The following is a 27,024-nucleotide window of genomic DNA, read 5'->3' as shown; positions in this document are numbered from 1 at the left end:
TCTTAAAGCTCATCCTGCCACAGGGAGGGACACCTTCCATTAGCCCAGGTTGCTCCAAGCCCTGTCCAGCCTGGCCTTGGACACTTCCAGAGATCCAGGGGCAGCCACAGCTGCTCTGGACAACCTGTGCCAGGGCCTCAGCACCCTCCACAGGGAAGGATTTCTCCCTAATTTACAACCTAAATCTTGGGCCGGACATGCTTTTCCCATAGGATTCAGATGATAAACTCCTACTCTTTTGGTTTAAAGCCATCCCCCTCGTCCCAGCACTGTCTGTGTTAAAAGTCACTCTCCCTCTTTTTTATGAACTCCCTGGAAGTACTGAAAGGTCACAAATTGGATTTGACTTCCTCACTCCTCTTGGGTCACTGGGCAGTGCCAAGGCTGCAGAAGTACACTGGGAAAAGTGGAACATGGATGGGCTGAGCAGTTGCTGTGAGGGGTTGGAGATTGCAAAGGCACAGCCAGGGGAGAAAATCCTGCTCCAACCTCTGATCTCCTCCCAGCAGGAACATCCAACGGGGACAAAGGCACAAGCAGTAGGTGTCAGCTGGAGCAAAGTGGTGTTTAAGGTCTCTGCCAACCCAAAGCACTCCAGGATTCCACGATTCACCCCCTTGCACAGGGCTGAGCCCTCCGTGGCTGGATCTGAGCTCCTGCACTGAGTTTATCCTCTGAATCCTTTGGGAAGGGCAGGTCCTGCCCAAATGCAAACAGTGCCAAGGATGGGAAGCCAGAGATGACAAACTCTGCTCAGAACATCCCAAACACCCTTTGTTTCCTCTCCTCTCATCCTTCTGCCCTGCTGACACCCCCAGTTCTCTGCTGTGTTCCTGTTTATTCCCAGGCTTTTCCTCTCCAACCCACAGCAGTTTCTGGCTTTCCAGGCAGCTGACAGGGACAAAGGACACCATCCACACCTCCCAAAAAAGGGATTTATTCTGCAGAAACTCCTTTCCCGCTGTCTGTACAACTGCTGGTCCATCTGAGCAGCAGATTCCTACCTCTAGGAACTTAAACTTCCCCCAGACTGACAGAAGGCTCGGAGATAATTAAATAGTGAGAAATCCTGGGAAAAAATATGGTGGGAATGGGGAAGAGACAGAGCCAAATGAGTGCCTTGGCTGTGATGTGAGCTGAGAAAACTGCTCCACGTGGCAGCCTGTGAGTGCCAAGAGTGAAAGGACATGGAGGAAGGGGACAGGGACACATTGGCTCTCTGGGAAGAGATAATATTACAAAGGGGGAGGCGAAGGTCAGGAAAGTGGGATACAAATCCAGGGGCTCATTAGTTCTGCTGCTTATGGAACAAGTGCCTGGAACAGAGCACCTTCATTGCTGGCTGCTGAAACAGCAAAGTTTAGCTCAAAATGTCACAAAACCTCTCCAAGACCCCGGGAAAGCAAAACACCTTTTTAACAAGCAACAAGGTAGGGAAAGGGCCCAAAAAGCAGGAACAATGTCCTTCACCAGGAGCTGGGAAAACGAGCAAGGGCAGAGTCTGACCACTCGATGTTTAGGGGCTCTGCCAATTCCAGGGACATGTTCAGCACCCTGCAGTTGTGACCTGCAGCCACCACCCTGCAGTGCCTCCAGCTCAGAACCTCAGACAGAACCTGGCCCTGGCCCAGCTGCTGGTACAAACCCAAAATTACCCAGATTACTCGGGCTACAAACACAGAGATGCTCAACAAGGAATATGAGCACTAGGGGATCAAAATTAAGGGATAGATTAATGAGATGAGGGAGCCTGGCCTTTGTAAAGGAAAAGGTAAGAAAGAAGCAACATTCCAGGGCACGCCATTCCATGTTCCACAAATGTTTGGTACACTCACTCCCAGTGTGTCATGGAATCATGGAGTAGTTTGGGCTGGGAGGGACTTTGAAGCTCATCCCATCCCATTCCACCCCCTGCCATGGGCAGGGACACCTTCCACTATCCCAGGCTGCTCCAAGCCCTGTCTAACCTGGCCTTGGACACTTCCAGTGATCCAGGGACAGCCACAGCTTCTCTGGGCAATTGTGCCAGGGCCTTGCCACCCTCACAGGGAACAATTCCTTCCCAATATCCCATCTATCCCTGCCCTCTGGCTGTGGGAAGCCATTCCCCCTTGTCCTGGCACTCATCCCTTGGGAATATTCTCTCTCCATGTTTCTTGTTGGCTCCTTCAGACGCTCCAAGGCCACAATGAGACCGTCCCAGAACTTCTCTTCTCCAGGTGAACCATCCCAGCTCTCCCAGCCTTTCCTCCCAGCAGAGCTGCTCCATCCCTCTGCTCATCCTGGTGTCTCCTCTGGACTCTCTCCAACACTTGAGTTGTACTTTGAGAACAGCTTTCTCCTCTGCCAATCCTCCTACTCTTTTCTCTCATTTCCCTGTTTTCCTCTGTTTCCAGCCACCCATTTTGAACCTGGCTGGCTTCTCCTCCCTGTCACTCTGTGAACTTGTGGGCAATAAATATTCCTGGCTGCTCCTTCTCCTTCCCGGTCCCCAAAACACCGAAGAGCTGTGTCTGTCAGCTGAGCAGCCTCTCCCAGCCCCCTGCCAGAGCCTGTTCCCACTGATGGGAGCGTCTGGCAGCTCCCTGGGAACCTGCCTGTGCAAACATCCCAGCAACCACAGCATTCCCTGCACAATCCAGCAGGCACTGGGGAGGGCTCACTGGCATCGCTGTGAGCACAGAAATGAGGGTTTGTGGGATTCACAGATCCTGGCCTGGTCCAGGCCAGTGGGACAGCACTGTCCTTCCCAGCAGGAGTCCCTTCTCCTGCAGCTCTCAGTCCTACAGCTCAGCCAGCACCAGGATCATCCCATCCTGGCCAGGATGGAGCTGCTGCTCTGGGATACATCTGGATGATACATCTGGATGATTTCTTCCTTTCTCCATGCAGCTTTCCCAGCCAACCTAAGAGGCCTGTCGGAATCTGTGGTATTGATGATTCTGAGATTGTAGAAAGTCTCTGTCTCTCTGCCCCATTGCCAAAGAAGAAGCCATAATTCATCTGTGCTGGTTTCAAGGTTGTTTATTCTGTTTATCTCTAACATGTTCTGCTGCCCTGCCGCAGCTCTGTCCTGCAGGGCAGCGTGTGGGGCTCTGCCCTCAGTGGGATGGTACAAACATTAAATACCAGAAACTACCTGTGCTATATTTACAATAATGTGCCAATATCTATCATCTACGTTGAACAGCATGTCCCCAGCCTAAACCAATAGAAAAATGCCAACCTCTTAAAACCTCTGACCCCCATGTACAAAACTGAAACCCCCCTGTACAGCACTCAAAAATTCTTCCCCCTAATTTGTGACTACTTCTACTATAATATCTAAACTTTTGTGACTTCTTGTTCTTCCTGCAAGGTTGGTAAATCATTCCATGGTTCAAACCCAAAATCACAGCTGTTTCCAGCTGCCTGCCAGGGTCTCAAATGCTTCTGACCTGGGCCCAGAACCTCCAAAAATGTCTGAGGGACATTTTGAGTTCCGACAGCCACCTGGAGACAACTCCTCACCTTGGGAGCGGATGAGGGACCCTTGTGTGTCAACCTGGGCTTCGTGTCCTGGCTGACAGGGAGAAAGCACCAGGGGCATCAAGCACAGCAGCTGGATAATCTTTGGAGAGGATGGCTCAGGAAGCCACAGGATCTGCTGTGGAACAAACCCTCTGGGGAGCTTTGAGAGGAGCAGCCCCCTCCTTCCAGCAGTGCCCTGGGGGCCTGTGGAAAATCCCATCCCTGCAGCAACTCCAAGGTTGAATCCATTGTGTTCTGCTTGCTTGGCTACAGCGCCCAGGTGGCCATGGCAGCAGCAGGATCCACCTCTCCCTCTTCAGAGGGAAATCTAAAGGTGCAGAGGCTTCTTTCCCAAGGAATTGCACCCCAAAGACAGCATCTCAGTTTTCCTGAGATGAGGAATGAACCCTCGTGTCAGGCTGAAGGAAATGGAATAGCAATATCTGCTAAATCACGACGAGGCAGAGATTTTTTTGTTAACTCCTGAAATGCTGTTTGGAGTCAGCCTCCCCCTGGGGTTCTCCTGCCACAACACCCACCCCCAATTGCACATGGAGTTTGGCACAGGCAGGTGCTACACCTGCATCTCCCATGGGCTCCCTGGGGCAGGTTCATACAGAGGGGACCAAATCCTGCTCTTCTCCGCTGTCATTCCTCCCAGCTCCTCTGGCACGGGCCACTTGTGTTGGGTTTTGCTAATCCTGGGCCTGGATTTGAGCAAGGCCCAAATACAGCAGCCCCAGTCCAGCCTCTGCCTCCGAATCCACCCACCACCCCAGTGGCAAAGAGAGCAGTGAATCAACCAACCCCCACGTGTTTGTCAGGTCTTCCCTGTCACTTCCCTCTTGACATTTCCATAATCCTGCTGTGCCTGCAATTAAGAACTTCAACAAAACGCCCGCTGCTCTCCTCCTCCTCCGCAGCACAGAGCAACAAAGCTGCACAGCACCGACTCCTGCTGAAACAAAATGAGCAGCTCGGGTCAGAGGCTCCTTCACAGCTGCCAGGGGATGCGAGAGATAAAAGGCCAGGGGTGTCAGAGTTTCCTCCTCGGGCTGTGTGAGTGCAGCACGCAGCCCGGTTACATCTTTATTTATGGGGAGCTGCTCTGATGGCATCTGTCAGAGCTCACTGCAGGGCTGGCTCAGCCCTCCTGCCTCCCAGTCAGCACCAGGGAGCTGCTTTCAGAGGTCAGATCAGCCATTCCTGGAGGAAGCCAGGACCCAGCAGAAGCCTCAGCTGCCTGAAGAGCCCTCACACCTTGGCTTCAGGGACACAGAAGGCTCCAGCTTATTCCAGTGCCTGTTCTTTTCTTCTGAGGTCAAACACAGGGATGGGAGGGATGAAGAGCAGTCTCCAGATTTTTACCCTGAGATTAAGTCTCCCCATGGCTTCTGCAAAAAGAGATGTCCTCCAGTCCAGCCTATTCCTCATGGCAGGGGCTGTCAGGCATCAGGAGGGGCTGGTGGAGTCCCCATCCCTGCAGGTGTCCAAGAAAAGCCTGGATGTGGCACTCAGTGCTCTGGGCTGGTGACAAGGTGGGGATGGGGCACAGTTGGAGTCAGTCTTGGAAGACTTTTCCAACCTCAGTGGTCCTGGGATCCCACAGTCTGAGTCAAAGGTACTGGCACACCTGGGGAGGGTCTCCCTTCTCCTTGGAACAGCTTGGGAAGTGCCCAACACCAGTGGCACTCAAATGTTCAAACCCAGGCACACCCAAACCTCCGACACCACCCATGGCACAACTGGTTGTGCACGTGAAGCAGATCCAATTGTTCCCTTCCCCAAACCACCTCACTCGCCCTTCCAAGTGACCTGAACACCACTCCAGGAGCCCTGACTGTTCCTGCTCACCTGGTTTCCTGCAACAATGATTATTTCTGCCTGTTTGCCATTGTCTAATTCCTCAAACCCCCCCCTGGTTCTGACTGCCCACTGTAGTTGTGTCACATGCACATCTCACCAGCTTAATTCCATACTGATAAATGTCTTAACTTCAGATAATGAGTGGGGAGAGCCAGGACCAATAACTGCTCATTATTTCCCCATTATTTTTGCTTTGGTGCTATGTAAATTACCCAAGGAGTTCTGCACTCTCCTGTTTTGACAATTCAATGGCAGCAGCCATTTCAGCAGTTGCTTTAGCAATCCTAATTTGCCAGGTTTATTTCCAAGAAATTCAGCAATTTGTTTATTTGCTCGCCCACCCTTGGGCATTCCTTGTGCAAGACTCTGCCTGCACATCCTGCTACAGAGTCTCTGGACTTTGCAGGTTTCCATCCTGTGATCCTCATTCTGCAGAACACAAAGGAATCATGATTAAAGAAAAATCCAAAAATTACAACTGTAAACTAAAAAGACCAAGAAAAATCTTTGTATGGCTCCTTTTTGCAGCGGATTAAAGGAGAAAAAGGAGTCCCGTGTCTCACTCAGTTATTTCTTATCTGTTTTGGGGCTGTAATATGGGTTTGAATAATTTGTCAGAGTGGGATGAGCACATCCATTATTTATGTATTTATCAGTTTTGGAGAGTTACCTGATGGTCATTCTGCTCTGTGGAGCTGCCAATCAGCTGAGCTTGACAACAGCGACAGCAAAGAATCATGGAATATTCTCAGTGGGAAGGACACAGGGATCTGGAGTGTCACTCCTGGCCCTGCACAGACACCCCAACAATCCCACCCTGAGAGCATTGTCCAAACTCTCCTGGAGCTCTGGCAGCTTTGGGGCCGTGCCCATTCCATGGGAAACCTGGACAGTGCCCCAGCACCCTCTGGAGGAAGAACCTTTCCTGATCTCCAACCTCAACTCCCCTGGCACAGCTCCAGCCTTTCCTGGAGTCCTGGGATAAAGCTCCTCTCGCTGGGAACAGCAGTTGTGGTACAGCCTCAGACAGATGAAGAATTCCAGAAATGGACCATCCTTAGGAGCTGCTGAAAGTCTCACACAGCAAAAAGGTTTTGCTGGAAAAGTCTCAGGGCTGACACCTGGGGTTGAACTGAATATTTTCCAATTCAGAAACAAAACATGAACACAAACAAAAATAATACACAGCAAAAGAGATTTTGGGAAACCAGAGCCCTCTGGAATTCTGTGTTTGTGGCTGCCACACAGAACTGGAGCACCTCCCCTATGGAGACAGGCTGGGAGTGCAGGGGTTGCTCAGCCTGGAGAAGAGAAGGTTGTGTGGAGACCTCAGAGCCACTTCCAGCGTCTGCAGGAGCTACAGGGAAGCTGGACAGGGACTTTCCAGCAGGAACTGGAGTGCCAGGAGAAGGGAGATCAAACTGAAAGAGGGGAAATTCAGCTTAGATATTGAGAAGAAATTCCTGGCTGTGGGGGTGGTGAGGCTCTGTCACAGGTTGCCCAGAGAAGCTGTGGCTGAATCCCTGGAAGTGTCCAAGGTCAGATTGGACAGAGTTTGGAGCAGCCTGGGACAGTGGAAGGTGTCCCTGCCTGTGGCAGGGCTGGGACTGGATGAAGCTGTAAAGTCCCTTCCCACCCAAACCATTCCCTGATTGTACAATTTCCATCAGGAGCATTTGGTGCTGCTGCAAAGGGTGGCAGGAGCAACATCTCAGGATAATAAACAGTAATGAAGGAGTTGTGCTATCAGACTGCTCAGACACAGGCCAGCACCCCCAAAGCATCCCAGGCCCCTCCAAGCTGGAGCTAACAGGATCAATGGCTCTGCTCTGGCAGCTCCAGCTGCACTCTGACCACCAGCCCTCTCCTGCTGGAATCAGGGATGTCAAACAGCTCCCAGTGCACAGACACAGCCACAGATTTCCAAACTCCGTCACAACCAAACCAGGGACAGGTTCAGGATCTTGTCATTCCCATCATCAGGAGGGAAAAAAACAATCTAAAAAAGGAGTGCTGTCACCCAGGCATTTTTGAGCCAAGAGGTCACAAAGCCAATCACTCTGCCCTACCCAGGAGCTGCTGGATGAGGAGTCCAGCAGCCAAACAATACATTTTTTTTCTTTGATTGATTTGCACATTGTGAAAGTTGGGAGTGAGAAGAAGAGAGAAAAGGCAAAGCTATTCTGTCTTGACTACAATATCTGCTTCCACAAAATTGAAAAACTCTTTTTGGAGCACTTCTGAACGTCTCAAAAATCAAGTTAAGGAAAGGTCTGAAATGAAAAGTCAGCTCAACAGAAAAGAAGCAAAAAGAGTTTGCAGAAATGTCAGCAGAAAGTACTTGTCTTTTTCTCCCCGGGGGTTTTTGTTCTAAAACAATCTGGTCAAATCACTCCAGAGCCACGATTAGCATCAGTGTTAGCAAATCTTCATTCTGTGCAAAAACAAATCAAATGCATTAAAATGCCTGCGAGCGCAGTTCTTGTGGGAAAAGGAGGGCCCAGCTCTGGACTGGAAGGAAACACGTTTGGATTGGAAATTAGGAAGGAATTCTTCACTCAGAAGGTGGCGAGGCCCTGGCACAGGGTGCCCAGAGAAGCTGTGGCTGCCCCTGGATCCCTGGAATGTCCAAGGCCAGGTTGGACAGGGCTTGGAGCAGTCTGGGATAGTGGAAGGTGTCCCTGCCCGTGGCAGGGGGTGGCACTGGGTGATTTTAAGATGCCTTCCAACCAAACCATTCCACGATTCCAAGTTTCCTTCAACACTTCAAATGCAGGTGCTGTGGCTTTGTAGGGCTGGTGGGGCAGAGCATGGGAAGGGAAAAGCAGGAATGAGGGATTCACAGGATTCTCCCTGCCACTCTTCAGTGCTCCACTGACCCTGTGCACAGCAGGAGTTCTGGGGCAGCACTGCCCTTCATTCCCAATGGGATCTTGGTAAGGGAGTCCATGAATCCCTCGTTCCTGAGCACCTTCTGTGCACATTTCAGTGCTGTGTAACCCTGCTGTGAGCTCCTACCACCACCACTGCTGGCATCCCAAACAGCCTGTGATGAAGGGACACTTCTGTTTCAGGTGGCACATGAGCCAGCAGCAGAGTCATGCCTTGGGTACATCCAGTCTGGGAGACAATTAGCAGTAATTAATGTAATTAAACCCTACCACTGGCCTGAGCACTTCAGCTTTGCACCACTTCATCTGACAACAAGGGAACAAAGGACAGGGCAAGAGGAAACGGCCTCAAGGTGCACCAGGGAAGGTTTGGTTTGGATATTAGGGGCAATCTCTTCACTGAAGGGTGAAGGGCTGTCCAGCCCTGGCACTGCTGTCCAGGGCAGTTCTGGAGTCACCATCCCTGGAGGGATTTCACAGACATTTGGGTGTGGCACTCAGGGACATGGGTTAGTGGCAGCCTTGGCAGTGCTGGGTCAATGATCTCGAGGGTCTTTTCCAACCTAAATGATTTTAGGATTTTCTAAGGTGACAGAGTCCTCCCAGCTGCTCTCTCACTACCCTGTACCAGTCTGGGCATTTCAGATGGGTCTCACAGGGCCTCTTGCAGGAGGCAGCAGCTCTCCCAATCCGTTTTTCCTTCTCATTTGATGGTGGCAACCTTCTGCCACTGGGACAAAGCAGATGACATCCCTCCCTTCACTGGATGTCACCAGCTGGAGCTCATCCCTTCTTGAGACAAGCCCAAAAACTCAAGCAACACATCACTCTAAAGGAGCTGACTCAGGTCAGGACAGAAACAAACAACAGAGCTACTACTTCCAGAGAATTTCTGCAGCATTTAGCTCCAACCACCTTCCAAAATGCATCTACACACTGGAGCTCCTCACTGCAGTGCAGCTCTGCCACGAATCATGGAATGGCCTGGGTTGGAAGGGACCTTAGAGATCATCCAATTCCAACCCCTGCCATGGGCAGGGACACCTTCCACTGTCCCAGGTTGCTCCAAGCCCTGTCCACCCTGGCCTGGAACACTTCCAGGGATTCAGGGGCAGCCACAGCTTCTCTGGGCACCCTGTGCCAGGGCCTCCCCACCCTCAAAGGGAACAATTCCTTCCCAAAATCCCCAAGGCCACAATGAGGTCACCTCAGAGCCTCTCTTCTCCAGGCTGAACAATCCCAGCCTTTCCCCCAGCAGAGCTGCTCCATCCCTCTGCTCACCCTGGTGCCTCCTCTGGGCTCTCTCCAGCAGCTCCAGCTCCTTCCTGTGCTGGGCCCAGGGCTGGGGCAGCTCTGCAGGTGGGCTCTCACCTGAGCAGGGCAGAGGGGCAGAATCCCAATCCCTTTCCTGCTGCCCACGGACTGGAGGTGGCTCTGGCAGTGGCAGCACTGAGCAGTTCCAGGGCTGCAGAGAGCAGCACACGAGGAGTGCACAGAAATTATCAAAGTGACACTTGCAGGTAAATCCTGGGGTCACCCCACCCAGGCCATGGGCAGGATGAGCAGACAGAGCCAGGAGATGTGGGAAGAGATGCCTCTCTCAGCCACAAAGTTCACGGAGCAGCTCCGAGGGCTGTATCCCTGCCTGGAATAATAATAACGCCCAGAATGACTGCTGTCTTTGGTTCCCGCTATCGTGGGAGAACAGCTCCTGCTATCACAGCGAAGCACAGAGAGAACAGGAGAAATACACCTCCAAAAAGCACAAAATCTGCTCAATTCAGGGCTCGGAGAACCCAACCCAACCAATCACCGCACACAAATGTGATTACCAGGCTCCGGCTGGCACTGCAGAAAGGGTTTGCCTCCCCTTCTCTCTCCCTCTCCAAGAATCCGGATCTCACTTAAGGAGGAGGGAAGGGTGTTTGAGCAGCGGCGCGGAGCTGCAGCGGCATCACCGCGGCTGCTGTAGCACGGCACGGCACGGCACGGCACGGCACGGCTGCTGCAGGCACAGCAAAGCTGCTGCAGGCACAGCAAGGCTCCTGCGACCACAGCAAGGCTGCTGCTGCCACCTGCAGCTCCGCTCCCGGCTCCTGCCCGCACTCGCCTCACGCCGTGCCGGTTCGGGCTAGCGAGGTCTCCGCCCTGCCAAGGATGCGCTCCTCTGGTTGGCGGGACCCAGGTTTAGAAAGAAGTGAGGAAAATGTTTGAAGAGAGCAATGGAGGTAGAGGTCACACGTCTGATATTGATTTTGTTGTGATGCCACCCAAAAATAACCCCCAAAGAGTTTTGCCAGAGCAGCTGTGGCTGCTCCTGAATCCCTGGAAGTGTCCAAGGCCAGCTTGGACAGGGCTTGGAGCAGCCTGGGAATAGTGGAAGGTGTCCCTTCCATGGAATGAGATGAGCTTTAAGGTCTCTTCCAACCCAAACCATTCCCTGATTCTGTCATCCATTGAAAGCCTCCATGTGCAAATGCAGCAGCTCCAGCAGCAGTGTGCAAGGTTTTTTTTTTTTCTTTTTTCCAGCAGGAGACATCAGGATAACACGGAGGTTTGTGCAAACGGGGTGATTGGAATCTGAGATGTGCAATTAATACTGGAGCACAGATTGGGTACCTGGCAGCTCTCCCAAAGCCCGAGGTAACGTCAAGCATCTCCTCCTCTATAAAAAGACAGAACTTAATCTCAAAGGACTCTGGATGTTCACATCCTGGGAAGGCACAGTGCCAAGAATACAGTTTTCTTTACAAAACCTGGCCTAATCCCATTTTAGTCCTAAAATCAGTTGTCTCCTCTGAAGGAAATTGAGTCTGGACATAAAGAAACAGTTCTGCCCTGAAAAGCCCCACCAAATGCCATCCCCACCCTATCGAGAGCCTGCAGAGCAGACACACACAGCCATAAACCTCTGATCTCCGCATGCCAAAAACAGAATACCATGAAAACTGAAACAGGAGAGAAAAAGCTGTGAACTGTCACTTGGACTCTTCATGACATAAGGAAATAACCCCCGCGACGCCCAAAAAAGTGGCAAAAAGCAATGGGTGTGGTACCAAAGGCGATTTGCTAATTAGCAGGGAAATTCTCCATCTGTAAAATCCCCCCCAGGTTCACTTCATCAATCAATCTCTACTTTGAGAGGGAATGAAACTTCAAGCAAATCATTCTTTCAAAAATATGAACCTGAAAGCTCCTGCAGGAGTTAATAAGGGGGATGAGAACCCCAGGCTCTACACACAAAATAAAAGGAGTCCTAAAGCACTGGATTCATATTTCAGCCTGACTTTAGTGCTAAATGTCGACCAATTTTGACAGAAATCCATCACCCAAATAAAATTTGAAGGTCTGAAGCATAGAGTTGAAGCATAAAAATATACTGCAAAGGCACATTTAAAGCCCAGGTCTAAAATTAGTTGTTTGACACAGGGAGTTTTAACAGTGCTGCAATCCCCCCTTCCTGCACTGATTTTGTTCTCTAAGCTCACACATGGCTAAAAACGTTTTTTAAGACGTTATAGTTTAAAAGGAAGGATTCTCCTCTGTGTTCTGCCATATAAGGATAGGTTTCACCATTTAACACAAGTTTGCCAGGATAAGTGGAAGTTCCCAGGTTCGCTGACCACTCCCCCAGGATTTAATAAAATTATAAGTTGTTCAGCCCAGGTCTGTAAATTTGGCAAGAAATGCATTTAACAATTTCAGTAAGTTATTTCTTCATACCAAAGCTGGGTGATATTCATCTCTTCTTTTAAAAAAGCATGTCTTATCCTTCTCCTAATACAGAGGAAAGATGTAAAGATCCCCTGATCTTTGAAGGAAGGTGTCTTCAAACCCTCCACACTACTCGTGCATGAAAATAAATCCATAGGAAAAGACGAGCTCATGCTTGGAATGTTAACATATTGTAGCATCAATTATGATATTTATCATGCAGGGAATGAGAAGTTAGCAACCATTTATAGCCCAATTCCAGTAAACATTAGTGCCTTTCCCAGCATATACACACACCCCCACAATTAATCAGAGGGAAAACTCTCCCCAGATAAATCTGAGCTGCTTCACAGAGGTGGCTTTGTTTTCCCCATCTCCAGTGGGTGTTTTACAAGGAATGACACCCCCACCCCCAATCCCAGATCCTCAGAGAAGACCTTCCCCAGCATCACTCACACAAGTGGGGCACCAAAGCACAATGTCAAAGTTTTCCTATAAAAGCACAACTCAAAGCTTCATTGGGCATAAAACAAGACAAGTGACCCTGACCTCTGAGCCCCAGCCCTCAGCAAGGCCACTGCCCACCAGCAGCACCAGCTTGGGGCTGGTTTTACCCCTGGTGCTAGAGAGGGAGATGCAGAGTTGGGGCCTGCTTCATTTACCTCGGTGAGCATTAGAAAACCCCCAGGACAACACATGGAGCATGCCCACAAAGCCCCAGCACAAAGTCCCAGACCAGGGACCTTCCGCATCACCTCCTCACAACCCTCCAGAGCAGGGACTCCCCACACTACATCCCCTTGAACCCCAGTTCAGGGACTCCCTCTAAACCTCCAGACCAGGGACTACAAAACACCTCCCCATAAATCCCCACTCCTGGGATCCCCCCAAGCCCTCAGACCATGGAACGCCCCCAGACTCACATAGCAAGGACCCCCACACCACCTCCCCCTAAACCCTAATTCAGGGACCCCCCTAAACCTTCGCACCAGGGACCCCAACATGATCTCAGCCCAAACCCCCAGCCCAGGGACCCTTCACACCACCTCCCCCTAAACCCCCAAACCAGGGAAACCCCCAAGGCTCCAGACTAGGCAACCCTTCAAAGCCTCAGGCCAGGAACCTCCCAAACCATCCACAGCATCACCCCTCAAACCTCCAATCCAAAAATTCTCCCAAACCCCCAGCCCAGGGACCCCCCACCTCACCCAGAGTCCTTGCCAGGAGCACCTCAGCAAAGAGGCTCCTCCCAGGCTAGCAGGACCTTATAAATAATAGGTTCAGGATAAAAATAGGGGATGAGATCAAGGGGGAGATGCTTAAGGAAAACGGGAAGCACAAGGGAGAACCAGGAAAAGACAGAGCACAGCCAAAAGGGGGCAGAGGGAGTCAGTGCTGTGCCAGCAGCCTGTGGATCACAGAATCCTTAAGGAATCAGAGAATCCTCAAGGCTGGAAAAGCCCCCAGCCTCACCAAGTACACCCTTTGCAGTCAGGGGCTGAGCAGAGCCATAATCCTGCCCCGTGGGAAGCGAGAGCTGAGCCCACCTGCTGCTCTCCTTTCACTTCCCAATGCCCATTCTCCACAAAAGAGGAATTTCCAGGAGAGTTTTCTCCCCTCCATTCCCACATCCTCGGTGTTGTTATTGTTTGGGTTCAGAGTTGCCATGAGAACGTGCAGCCAATGTTAATTTAATGGAATTATCATGTGTGGAAAAGGACCATGGCCAGAGCCTGACTCCCTGGTTCATTCCCTCACAACCAGGCCCTGAGCAGATATTCCATGGAATGCTGGCCAGTTCGGGCCTCCAGGCTTAGCTTGCCCCTGCACAGCTCTTCCCAGAATTAATAAACCAGGATATTCCTTTCAAAACCGCTTTTCTGATGGAAAAAACCCTGAAGGAAGGCCTGAAATGCAGAGCTGCCTCATCACTCCCACACGGAATGATGGATCCTTAGCTCAGGAGTTTCTGAGCAGATTTAGAGTTTTCCTTTGTTTCTTCACTCGGTCCCTATGGAACCCATTGCAGCTGTTCCCTCCTCAGCAATCACAGAGCAAGGTGTGGGAATCAGACCCACACAAGCTTTTCATGTCTCAGTTTCCACGTCAGCTTTTTCCTTATTTACCTCAGAGCTCAGGGTGCTGTTAGCCTGGGGGACCAAAGCAAGATTCCAAAGGAAAAGATGGATTTTCCTGTCCAAGTTTGGGCGATAGATGTGAATTCTGTGGTGACAGAGATGTGCAGAAGGCCAGGAGAGAGGACACAGATCTGGGGCTGCCAGTCCTGCCCGTGGTTCCTGTGAGATCCTCCAGAGGGATATCCTGGTTTTCCCCAGGCAGGAAGATTTGCTGCCACCTCAGAGGCAAAACTTGCCATTTTCCTGGGGAAGGGAAGCCAATCCAAGAAGGCTGAGTCCAGCCCAAACTGGGGAGGAGGAAGAAAAGACACCACATGTAGTAGCCCAGGGTCTCTGAGGCTTAAACCACTGCGTGTTAGTTGTAGATAAGGCCCTTCAAAGCTGTTGTTTTATTCCTTTAAAGCCACGCTGGCTGCAGCCAGAGCTGTGAATTCACAGAGAAAAGCTCTTTCCCAAGGCCAATATTGCCTGTCCAGATGATCCTGTAATTCCACCGAGGTCCAACATTTCATTTGGCCTCCCCGGCAGACCTGACCTTGCAGGAATATTTTCTTGGCGTGGACCACAGAGAAATTGTGAGGAGAAAGTATTAAATGCTTTCAAAGGAGACAAGAGCAGAAGGGTTTTTTGGGGTTTTTTTTGGTTTTTTGTTTGTTTCTCACTGTCTACTCAGTGATAAAGAGACAAAAAAAAAAAAAAAAAAAGCCAGAATTTCATAAAACTCTGTTTGTTAATGATCAGGAAATGCAAAGCCTGACTACAGAATTATGCTGCTCTTTTGAAGGAGCTTCTGGTGGCTTCTGCAAAAGAAAACAGAGCCAACTAATGCCAATAATAGGCTAAATAATTAAAAGAGATGTTTTCTCCCTTGAGAGTGGAAGCCAACAAGGGGATTAACGAAGGAAGAGAGATAAATTGAGGAAAATCTCGTGTATTTTCAGTAAAAGTGATGAGTTTATTACAAGTATATTGAAAAAAATGAGAGGCCAGTGATTAGCCCTGGACTTTCATCCTAAATTTGGATGTCTCAGTCAACCACACCAAAAATCTACCCTCACTCCAAATGATCTGTGCAGTGCTCATCAGAGCTGGGAAAAACCCACCTAAAGGAGCTTCAAGGGGCTTGGAAAATCCCCAGTAGGTAGAAAGAAAAAAACAGGATCCTGTTGGCTTACTGAAATGCCAAAGGTGCTGCGTCTCCAGGGAATTCTAGTTCAAATAACTTCAGGTTAGAACCACTCACTGTGCCCTGCAGGATGGTCAACACATGGTTGGACAACAGGAAGAATTCCTTCCTGGAAAGGGTGGCCAGGCACTGGCAGGGGCTGCCCAGGGAGATTTGGAGTCCCCATCCCTGGATGTGGCACTCAGAGCTCTGGGCTGGTGACAAGGTGGGGATTGATCACAGGTTGGATATGATGGTTTTGGAAGGCTTTTCCAACCAAAATGATTCTGTAATTCCATTATTCTTTTTTATTAAGGGGAGGCCTTTTGCTGGGGGATTGATCCCACTTCTCTTTGTGTGGACCAAAGTCAATTGTTTGGTTTCCCTTCATCCTCCAAAAGCTTCCAGCTTTGAGAAAGGCATGATTGACCTCCCAGTGCCTCCCCAGCCAGCCACATCCCATCTGGAAGTTGTGGCTGTGGATTGCAATCCCAGCTGTGCCAAAGTCCAGGAGCATCCCCTCCTGGTGGATTTCTAGAGCCAGTTTACATCCCATGCCCATGGGTAGGAAGTGTGGTTAAAATGTCTCCAAACTTGGAATTATTCTATCCCTGCAAGAAGAGATTTCCAACCCGAGGTCACCCAAAGCAGGATTTCAAAGGCAAGTCCCCATTTTTCTTCAGCAAGAAAAATATCCCGACAGTATTTTGCTTTGACCTTCCTGGAGTGTTTTAATAAGACTGAAACAATCCATATTAATGGAGATTGAAATGTTTCATTTCCACACTGCTGCTCCAATTGCTGCCTGATACGAGAGGAATAGAGCACAGCAATTTTACAAATGGTTTCAATAATGTCCCACTAAAGTCTGCCAAAAATCAATTTCTGAGCAGAGGGCCCTTTTCCCAGGGAAAATCTCCCTGGGGCTGTAATGCCAGGGCATGTGGAGAGGGTGAGCTCCGAGGACACCCTGCAAATCCCAGTGCCCCAGCAGCTTTCTGTGCTTGGGAGTTCTGACAAAGGGAAGGAGACCTTGAGTCATGCTTTTGCAACTCCTGATGCTACTACAGGAGTAGCAACAACAACATTAACAGCAGGCATTTGTCCCTCTTAATTCAAACCACGAATCCATGTCCTTGCAGGACAGGATTCCCATGCACCTGCCCACCTTTGGATATTGCAGGGATACAAGTGTGCAGTCCCCTTTACAGAGCTACAAACAGCAAAGGACATTTTGGGCACCCAAATCTGCTTGGAAATCCTCCAGTAATTCATTCCCCTCCTGGGACTCAGACAGCAGCCTCAGTCAGGATACTTTTCACTTAAATTCTACACTTCCATGGAGCTGCAGAAGTGAGTCCAGAGGAGGCACCAGAGTGAGAAGTGGGATGGAGCAGCTCTGCTGGGAGGAAAGGCTGGGAGAGCTGGGATGGTTCACCTGGAGGAGAGAAGCTCTGGGATGGTCTCATTGTGGCCTTGGAGTGTCTGAAGGAGCCAACAAGAAACATGGAGAGAGAATATTCCCAAGGGATGGAGTGCCAGGACAAGTGGAATGGCTTCCCACTGCCAGAGGGCAGGGATAGATGGGATATTGGGAAGGAATTGTTCCCTGTGAGGGAGGTGATGGGTGCCCAGAGAAGCTGTGGCTGCTCCTGAATCCTTGGAAGTGTCCAAGGCCAGGCTGGACAGGGCTTGGAGCAAGCTTGGGACCGTGGAAGGTGTCCCTGCCAACCTGAGCATCCCCTCAGCTCGGGAGGTGTAGGAAGGGTTTCAGATCGCTGCCTGCCAGGTGTATCCTTTCCTCCTTTAAATCTTTCTCTCCGACTTTGCCTCTCCTCATTCTCTGCAAAAATTTTCCTGCCACCTCCTGGAAGAAGCTGCAACTGCTGCAGTGCCTCTGCAGAAGGGGAATAAATTCTCTGGGTGTGCTGGAAAGCTCTCCAGCTTGGGGAGGAGGTGGGAGCTCCTGGGTGGATTTCCAGCCTGTCCTCTGTGTCTTTTCCCCAGACCTTATCAGTGCTAAATGTCGGTGCTTCCCCCAGTCATTGCTTTCTTTTCAAGGAGAAGACAATAAGGGAATTCAGCTAAAGCACAGGAAATTAGAGAGAGTAATTAAGATGCACACCTTTGTGGTGAGGCTTTGTGTTCGTGTCCAGCTAACAAGACAAATTTGGGTGTCATTTGTGTTTCAAAGGGACTGCCAAACAATCTGACAGAAGTCCACATCAGGGCTTATCCAAACACAGTAAATTACCTCTGTCCCTAAACAGGCAGAGTAAGAATAAAATTAAATGGTCGATTTACTCAGGTGACTGAAAATTTTGAAGCTAAAAAGGAACAAATTGGTTTTGGTAATCAGATAAATATTGGAATGCATTTAGACAGTGCTCTCAGTGGGAATCTGGGATGTCCTGTGCAAGGCCGGGGGTTGGACTGGATGATCCTTGTGGGTCCTTTCCAGTTCAGGACATTCCACATCATTCATATTCTGTGATGCAATTTCAGCAGGTTAATGCTTGTCATTTGGGATAACTGCATTTAACACGATGTTGTTTCAGCTGCATTTTTATCTGGAATAATCCCCTCAGCCTTGCATGCTGACTTTGTCCATCAGGATCCTTTTGGCTCACTGACTCCCATTTCCATCCAGTCAGTTTTATTTTCCAGCAAAATCCTACAGCATGTTTGCTAAACACAGCAGTGCCTCGTAGGAAGTGCTGAGGTCAGGGAGTTGTGCTAGATAACAACACAATTCATTGAGATTTTTATTAGAATTATTATGCCAAAACTCTGTAGAATCTCTCCTGTATTTATCCCAAGTTGATCCTGTGTGGAGAGAAGGATCAGGAAATGTTCCAGAAAGCCTGAGGGGTTTGGTCTTGGAGAGGTCCAATATTTAGTGCTGAATATTCAGGGACTGATTTAAGCACCAAAATTGGCTGTGTTTACACATCTGGAGAGCTGCACAGGATCTATTCCTCAAGCTGGGAGTCTGGGATGTTCCTGCTCCTCTGCCGCTTCCAAAATACCCCAAAAATGACACTGCTGGGTCACAAAAGCCTCCACATTCTTTTGTAGTCAGAGGAGTTATAAATACTGTGGATTTCAAGGTTGGCATCTCTCTATTAAATCCTTTGGCCAGGTAGAGCTCCCCTGTATTTAAGCAGCTCCTTTGAAGACTGTAGGATTTTTTCCTACCTCGTTAATAATTTATTTGTTTTTTTCAGCTTCCCAGTCCCTAACAGATAGCTTGGATTGCTCCAGGAGACTACTGGCCCTCTAGAAAAAGAAAGAGGAATGAGTGAAGCCTCAATTTCTCTGGGTCTAATCATATATTATTAGTTTTAATTCAGCTGTACTTTGCTCCAGCTTCCCCAGCATTTGCCTGTTTCTCACCCCCCTGGAGATTTTATGCCGTAAGTATCACCAGGGAAGAGACATTTATATGTTCTTTCTGGGGTTATAGGGCCTGGCTTGTGAACCCTTCATATCTGGGTGAATTCAGACTTCCAGGGTGACTGTGGGGAGGCGAACAGGCCCAGCGTGGTCACAGCACCCTAAGTGCACTGGAATCCAAGTTAAAAGTTAAATTCCTCCAGCTTTTCTGTGTGGAATGGTTTGGAATTGTTTTTATATCCATTCTGGGAGGGCTCGTACAGCAGGTGGTGGCTCGGTGCCCTTTTTGGGAGGGCGGTGTCACTGGGAGTGGCTGGGAGGTGGCAGAGGGGCTGTGCTGCAGCTCCAGCTCACCTGGATGCTGTTCCTGCTGCTCCGGGCAGCCCTGGGCAGCTCTGCGGCTGCTCGGTGCCTGCAAACACCAGGGGACACTGCGGCACTGAGCAGTGGCCTCAGCCTCTGCCACCCCCAGCCCTGCAGGGACACGGCCACAGCCCTGCCCTGGGCTCCTCCGGGGCTTGGGGTCATCAGAACTGTGTCCCCTGCAAGGAGGGGCTGTGGGGTCAGCAGGGCAGGATGGACAGGGACATTTCCCTACACCTTTCAGAGGGATGAGGACACAGGGGTGACATCCAGGTGCTGCACCCCAGGACAGCCCTCACCTGCCTCCAAGTGCTTCCCTGGAGCATTCCAGCTGGGAAGTGCAGCTTGGAGCTGCCCAGGTGGGCACCAGGGTGGGGTGGGGACACAGCAGGTGGCACTTGCCAGGTGCTGGGGGTGAAGCCAGAGCTGCTGCTGGACCACTGGGAGCCCCTGGGAGCGGGGGATTAGCAGAGCACAGGAGGGGAATGGAGGGGCCGGCGGGGCTCCACCTCCCCGTTCGTGCCAAAGGCACATCATCCCTGCATCATTTCTGGGCACAGCCATGTGCTTTATCTCCAGATGCCTTGGAAGGATCAATAGGCTAAAAAGAGCTGCAAAGTTTGGCTGCTGGAGCACAGTTGGTGCTTTCACTGTCAGACCTGTCTGATGGCTCCTTGTCCCAGTACCCTGCTGTGGCTGCACATGGAAAGATCTCTCTGGGATGGGTACAAGAAAGGTACAAGGGTATAAGAAGGGTACAAGAATAACTCCAATTTCTCCTCTTTGCATGGCCTTTAAATTCCAGTCTTTATTTACACAAGTTAGGGATGTTCAGCCTGGAGAAACAAAGGCTCTGAGGAGACCTTAAAACCCCTTCCTGTGCCTAAAGAGGCTCCAAGAGAGCTGGAGAGGGACTTTGGACAAGAGATGGAGTGACAGAACAAGGGGGAATGGCTTTAAGCTGACAGAGGGCAGGGGTAGATGGGATTTTGGGAAGAAATTCCTCCCCGTGAGGGTGGGGAGGCCCTGGCACATGTTGCCCAGAGTGACTGTGACTGTCCCATCCCTAGGAGTGTTCAAGGCCAGGTTGGACAGGGCTTGGAGCAACCTGGGATGGTGGAAGGTGTCCCTGCCCATGGAAGGGGTAGGACTGGATGGCTTTAAGGTCCTTTCCAACCCAAACCATTCTGGGATTGTAGAATTTGCCTTAGGGGAATGCTGCTCAGAGATGTTCCATCCCATGGGGTGGTTCTCGTGGCAGGATGGGACCCAGCTGTCACTGCCCACCCAAGCCAGCCCAGAGGGGATGGGACAGCACCCACCAGTGGATCCTGTGGATATTTGGAAAACAGCACAGGAATGTGGGGAGAGGGCAATGGAACCAAGGCCAACAGGGCTCAGCTCCTGGGAGAAGAGCCTGTTTAATGGCTCTGCTGAATCAGGGCCCAGGAGCAGCTCCATCTCCATCAGGCTGGAATGACACTGGGTCAGCTGAGCTGGTGATGCCAGAGGGGTGAAGGCATCTCCAAGGGCTTGGGAAGCCAATGGCTTGCAAGGATGCCAAAGGAGGAGCTGGCAAAGCAAAGCCTCCAGCGGGCTGGGCTCGCCAAAAGCCTCCTCCCACACAGTAAATTCACCCCCAATTAAAAATGTATCTGTTTGCTTTCCTGAGATTGATCACACATTTAATCAGGCACTGCTCAGATATAGAGTAGCACTGAAAGGCAGAGATAATAAAGAAATCATTCTTTTAAAGGAGTAGCTGCATTGCAGATCAATTTCTTCAAAACCTTCATGTGCACAGAAATCCTCTGGGATGAATATTTCATAAGGGGAATAACACTGTTAAATTAATAAAACCCCTGCATGCCTAGTTATGAACTACAAAGATTGCTGAAGTTGTTCTAAAAAAAATCCTCCTGTTCATACTTTGTACATCAATTTATGACAGAGTCATAGCTGGACCCCGAGGGAAATGGAGGAGAAAAAGGGACCCTTTTGATGTGAGGAATTTTCAGTAAGTGGGAAGAGTTGCATGGACACAACTGCCAAGCGAGGGCAGGCAGCCCTGCTGGGAAGGGGAAACAGGATTCTCCAGTGGGAGCATGGGCATACTAGAATTAATTATGCTGAATATCCTTCCTGCCTCTCTCAGGCTGTGGGTGAGTGACCTGAGGAGCTGGAGTGGCCTGAAGCGAGGGATAGGTGAGATCCCAGCTGTCCATCTCCACATCTTCAATACTGGGCCCCCAGCTGGAGGGGGTGGGAGAGTCTTCATCCAGCTGAGGCCACTTGGTCTGTTTAGCTGGAGGAGACTGAGGGCAGAGCTCGGCCTGATCCAAAGCTCCAATGTCTGCTCTGTGAGCAGGGACAGGACCCAGGAAGAGGCTGGAGCTGTGCCAGGGGAGTTTAGGTTGGAGATCAGGGAAATGTTCTTCCCCCCAGAGGGTGCTGGGCACTGCCCAGGCTCCCCAGGGAATGGGCACTGCCCTGAGGCAGCCAGAGCTCCAGGAGAGTTTGGACAACAATCTCAGGGATGCACAGGGTGGTGCTTGTGCAGGGCCAGGAGTTGAACTTTGAACCTTGTGGGTCCATTCCAGCTCAGGTTATTCCATGATTCTGTGATTCCTTGTTGTGGGACCAGAACTGGGGTGTTCATCTAGAAAAGGGGGACCTGAATCAGCACAACAGGGGATGGGTCTGTCTCCATCTTCCCCCCTGGCCATGCCTCCCCAGAAATCCCATCCTGGTTGTCACTGCTGCCTCCATTCCCGTGCTAAGACCCTACCTTAGACTTCCCAGGGGAAAATAAACTTCCACTGGAGAATCACCGGCTTCTCCACCTGTCCTTTCTGCCTCTACAAAGCTCGTTCCCCTCGGCTTCTGCTCCTCGGCGAGCTCCTCGCTGGCTCTGTGGCAGCTCAGCAGAGGCTTCTCCTGCAGGCTGCTCCCAAACTTGAGAGAACTCATCAGCTTTTAGCAGGCAAAGACAGAGAAAGCTCAAACTCACCATATTGATCTTCCTTTCCCTTTGAAATTTTCCCGAAGTAGCGCCAAATAAAAATAGAACAAAAATATGTATCACCGCTTCCCTACTTGTAGCTGATTTGTCTACTTGGCATTATTTTCTTCAGCAGGGAAGAGGGTGAGGCACACAAAGGGGACAGAGGCACGGGATAAATAAGTAAGAATGTAAAATTGGGTGTTTTGAATTTTTTTTTAATGTTAACCAGATAATGTATTCATAATCTTCCCTGCTTACGACTAAAAAATGAGTGCTCGCCTTTTGAAGCCCTCATCTGGCAGGGAGAGATAGCAGATTTCTAAGAGCATTTTTTATGCTCCTTTGATGACTACGAGGGGAAAAAAAATATTCAGAGAGCCGAAATGACATTTTTCTATAAATTTCACACAGCTCTGCAGGCATGTAGGCATGGAGGCATTCATTAAGATTAGTTGGAATTACTTAAGCACCGTGAATTTTCTCCATCAAGTTGGTAACTGGAACACTGCGGATTAGTTATTGATCAGCTGCCATTAATACTTGGGGCTCTTTCCATGCCTGTTGTTGGGCTTTTTGTTGCTCCTTCCCCCCTCTCTTGTGCGAGGCGAAGCTGTGAAATTCACAAATTAAACAGGCGCTCCTCAGTCTCTCCTTTGTTTTGGGGAACAAAAAAAAACCAGAACAGAAAATAGAACTCCTTTGTTCATGCAAATCTTTATCTGCTCTGCCTCACTGCTTCCCCTCCTCTGCTCCCTACAGCTGCCCAAACTTGGGGTGGCTCTCAGACCTGCTGCTGCAGTCCTTCTCTAGAACCATGGAGTGCTTTGGGTGGGAAGGGGCCTTAAAGACTTAAATTCCACTCCTTTCCATGGGCAGGGACACCTTCCACTATCCCAGGCTGCTCCAAGTCCTGTCCGACCTGGCCTTGGACACTTCCAGGGATGGGGAGGGCAGTGCCTTTGGAAGCGTGGTGGGTTCTCACAGCAGGATCCCAGCACACCAGGGCTGCAGATGGATTTGAAGAGGCCACGAGCTGGGGATTCTGGCTGTGTACACCTCTGACCCTCCTGAGAGGCCCTGGAGGTAGCAGGGATGCACTCCCAGCATCTTTTTCCTACACAGGAGTTTGTGCCAGGCCACAAAGCCATTTCCCAGAGCTGTGCAGATCCCTGCAGCCCCTGCTGACACACCCCACCCATAGCCTGGCCTGGACTGGGCACCAACAGCTCCCAGTCTCATCGCTGGTTATGGGATTTGGCTGAGGCTGAAAAGTGAATTTGAACTGCGTGGGACCTTCAAAGATCTCAGTCTCCATCTCTCCAGGCCTTCTGCTTTTCTCCTGATCTTTGATTCCTATTGGAAAACTCCTGGGTTTTAGTGATGCTCATTCCTAGTGAGGAGCGCTGTGATGGAGTTGGGCTGTTCCCAGCCAAACTTCAGCCCTGCCAAGTTGGAGACACGGAAGTATTTTGTACATTTAAGCAACAGGGTTGTCCCAGAACTCCAGTGGGATTTCCTCTTCTGCTCCAGGTGCCTCACCAAGGCCCTCAGCCCTGTGGGGTGTGATCCTCCCCACACAGCCCTTGCTCACAGGAGCCAGGTCTCCTCTCCTTTCCCAGAAGGTTTTCCTGAGCCTCTTTGGGAAGCTGGACACCTGGACACCAAACCCTGACCTCCACTGGGCCTTTCAGAGCCTGTTGGGCCTGCACAGCTGAGTGTGAGGTGGTGCCACTGGGGCAAGAAGGAGAAAGCAGCAGCAAACTTGAAATGCTGACTGCAGGATAAATCCCAAAGGAATTGTGCTTGGCTGGACCTATTCTCCAACCAGCACCCCTGAGCAAAGCTGCAGGCCCACAACAACTGTGCAGGGAGCTGGTTCTGGCTGTTCTGTGTCCAAACCACCAGCTCCTGTCACCTTCACTTCCTTCTTCTTCTGTTTGCCAAAACTCCCCTGCCCCAAGTCTGAAGAGCCCTGTGGAGGATTTGCCACATTCCTCATTGGAGCAGCTGCTCCTCAGCGGGTACCAAAACAAATGACCAAGGATGACTTTGCAAATGGGCATCCAAAGGAGCTCCAGGCAGCTGCTGCTGCAGGAGGAAACCAAAGCTTCCCTTCCCTACACAGCTCCTGAAACGCTCTCTGTTCTTCCAGAAGGATCTGCCACAGGCAGGACTGGAGTGAGACCTTCGGGGTGTGCTGGCTCCAGCTGAGGGAAGCTCTGGGATGGGGTGGGACACACTCTCCATTGTCCAAACAGGGACTAAACCAGCTCAATTCACACATCCCTCTTTCAAAACTGCAGTGTAAAGAAGGGGGGGATGACAAACAGGAGAGCCCCATGTCAGTGACAGGGAGAGTGGGGGTTTCTTGCAGCTCTGAGGTGATGGTTCCATTCTCATCAGGGTAATTTGCCTCCTCCTTATGGGGACGGCCAGAGTGTCACCTTTCCCAGGTCCAGGCCTTGGGATGGGAAGGAGGATGTGCCAGTTCAAGCACCACGTCTGGAAGAACCACATTTGGGCACAGAGTTTTTACTCTTTGACCTTTCTAGGCACCAACTTCCAGCTGTTAAAATAGAATTTATGGAGCATCCCTGGCATGTTTCTCTGTTAAGGCCACTAAAAGTGAAATCCAACATTCCTCTGTCCCTTGCTGCTGTGAAATGCTCAGGGAGGCTCCAGGGCTCCCTCAGGAACTTCTCTTTAGCCATTCCTGCGGTGCCTAAATTCCCTCCCCTGTGGCACAGACTGGAGCAGAGGCTTTATCAGGACACTGTCAGCTTTTCAGCAGGATCCTGGAGCTGACAGAGAGCCACAACAACTTCAGAGGCCCTGATTCTTTGTGCCTCATCAGCTCTAATGAGCCCATGGTCAGACTGAAATAGGAGAAATTTAGGTGAGATATTGGGAAGAAATTCCTCTATTTGAGGGTGCTGAGGCCCTGGCACAGGGTGCCCAGAGAAGCTGTGGCTACTCCTGGATCCTTGGAAGTGTCCAAGGCCAGGTTGGACAGGACTTGGAACAACCTGGAACAGTGGCAGGGGGTGAAATGAGAGGATCTTTAAGTTCCCTTCCAACCCAAACCATTCCACGAGTCCATGCTCCTAGTTGTGAGGTGGCTGGAATGGTGAGGGTGCTGGAATTGGACTCCAGAGGTTTCCATCAGGAAGGAAACGTGTCTGATCTGGAAGCTGTGCCTTGTTTTGGCTGTCTGGCAGCACAGCAGTTCCTGAGGCTGGGAGGAGAGCTCTGAATTATCTCTCCTCAGGGATGTATAAAGTGCCTGGAATGTCCTGCCTGGAGTGTCTGCTCCTTTCCCTCACAATGGCCATTTCACAGGATATTTGTCCCAAGGGGTGCCTGGCCATGGCTGGACTCCCCACTCCAGTTCCAGTTCTCCAGGGACGTTCCACCTGGTGTATATTCTCAAGTCCTCCTGGGATCTGCACAAAAGCCAGGGAATATAATTTATTTTCTGCTGGGTTGTCACATTCCCTGTTTTCCATCTGCTGTCTGTCCCAGGGAATCCCAAAGCCCTCTGGGGTTGTGCTGAGCTGCAGCAGGAGCCCAGGGCACAGGCGTTGCTCCAGCCTGAGGTGATGCAGACCCAGAGCAACCTGGATTTGCATTCCTGGCTGGGGCAGCTGTTAAACAAAGAAATGTTGTTTCTGAGAGGCTGAGCAATAAAAATCATGGAAATGAAACAGTGAGGTAATTCCTAAGGGAACCATGTCACAGGGAGAAAATCCTGGAGCATTACTTTTTGCACATTCCAAATCCATTCCTCCCTCTCCTCTCTCTTACCTTCCTTTTTATTTTTCTTTTTTTTTTTTTTTTTGGCAAGAAAACAGCTCATCAAGAGAAATCAAAGTCTAAAAATCTCTCTAAAAATCCTTTATGCTGGGGAAAAGAATATTTCAATGAAAAACAAGTCTGCCAGAATTACATTCAATACGCCTAACAAAGTTAAAGGAGATATCACTGGGAAACAGTGTTCCTTGATGGAACATGGTTAGGAGAGCTGGGAAGGATGGGAATCCTCCTGGGAAGGGGGAGGCGGGGGAGAACTGGAAACATCCTGGTCTATAAGGAGAAAAGAGAAAGATCAAAAGTTTTCAAAAGTGTGGAATACTGAGGGTGGCTGAGGGCTGTGTTTCACCCGTGGAGGGAGGGGATAGGGATGAATTTCCCATCCCACCCATGAACTATGGAGCTGTGAAACAGGACACAGGCACATTTTTCCAGGTCCATAGATTTGTATTCTTCTTTGTAGGTAGAAAGAATTGATAAACTGTTCATTTATCAATTGATAAATTGATATATAAACGAAGAATTGATAAACTGTTAGTTTAACCAGTGGTTGGAGAGGTGGTAATTTCACCCTCCAATCCACTGTCACTTTAACTATTCTATGTAGAGTAGAGTCAGAAAATAAAATCCTCTCTTTATGTTCTTTTCTTTCCCCTTTTACATCTAGCATCCATGTGGGAGTTATTTTGTTCGTAGTGTGACAATAATGCACATCCCAAAGAAAGAAAGAACCACCAGGAATTCTGCATATCTCAGGAATGGTCTCCAGCTTGGCTTGGGACAGCAGTGCCCAAATTGTGGAAGCAGTGGCTGTCTCTGAGAGGTGTTGAGTGCTGCCACCTCATGCTGGGCTTCCTGATCATCCTGTTTGGATGCTCAACCATTCCAGAAAGTGGGTCCAAGGATACCCTAATGCCAAGTCACTCATTGTGTCACAAATTGTCTCATTTCCTGAGGGTTTCATCAACAAAATCACCAAGCCATCAACCCACTCCCCACACCAAGTCTCCTGAAGCTTTGGTCTGGACTAAGGAAAAATCTCCATGATGCTGCACCCTGAGTGTCTGAGGCCACTTCCCACACTCCTGCTCAGAGCAGGAAGCAAAGGGAAGCAGATTGAGCCTGGCAAAGGTTCTGAACCTGCTTGGAGGAGTCCACAGGAACTCT

The 27,024-nt window shown here is 50.2% G+C and overlaps 1 long non-coding RNA gene across 2 annotated transcripts in view; it reads right to left on the bottom strand.

The window, feature by feature from the left end:
• The window catches only part of LOC140684743 (uncharacterized), a 73,160-nt gene extending 62,906 nt beyond the window's left edge, over positions 1 to 10,254 (bottom strand). For both annotated transcript variants that reach the window (XR_012057452.1, XR_012057451.1), the window contains exon 1: positions 10,100 to 10,254. This is a non-coding gene — a long non-coding RNA (uncharacterized lncRNA). The remainder of the gene's footprint in view (positions 1 to 10,099) is intronic.
• Positions 10,255 to 27,024: the final 16,770 nt, after the last annotated feature.

Source organism: Taeniopygia guttata, chromosome 9 (assembly GCF_048771995.1).
Source record: "Taeniopygia guttata chromosome 9, bTaeGut7.mat, whole genome shotgun sequence".
Lineage (NCBI taxonomy): Eukaryota > Metazoa > Chordata > Aves > Passeriformes > Estrildidae > Taeniopygia > Taeniopygia guttata.
Note: the sequence above shows the minus strand (reverse complement) of the source record. Positions and strands in the feature narration are given on the sequence as shown.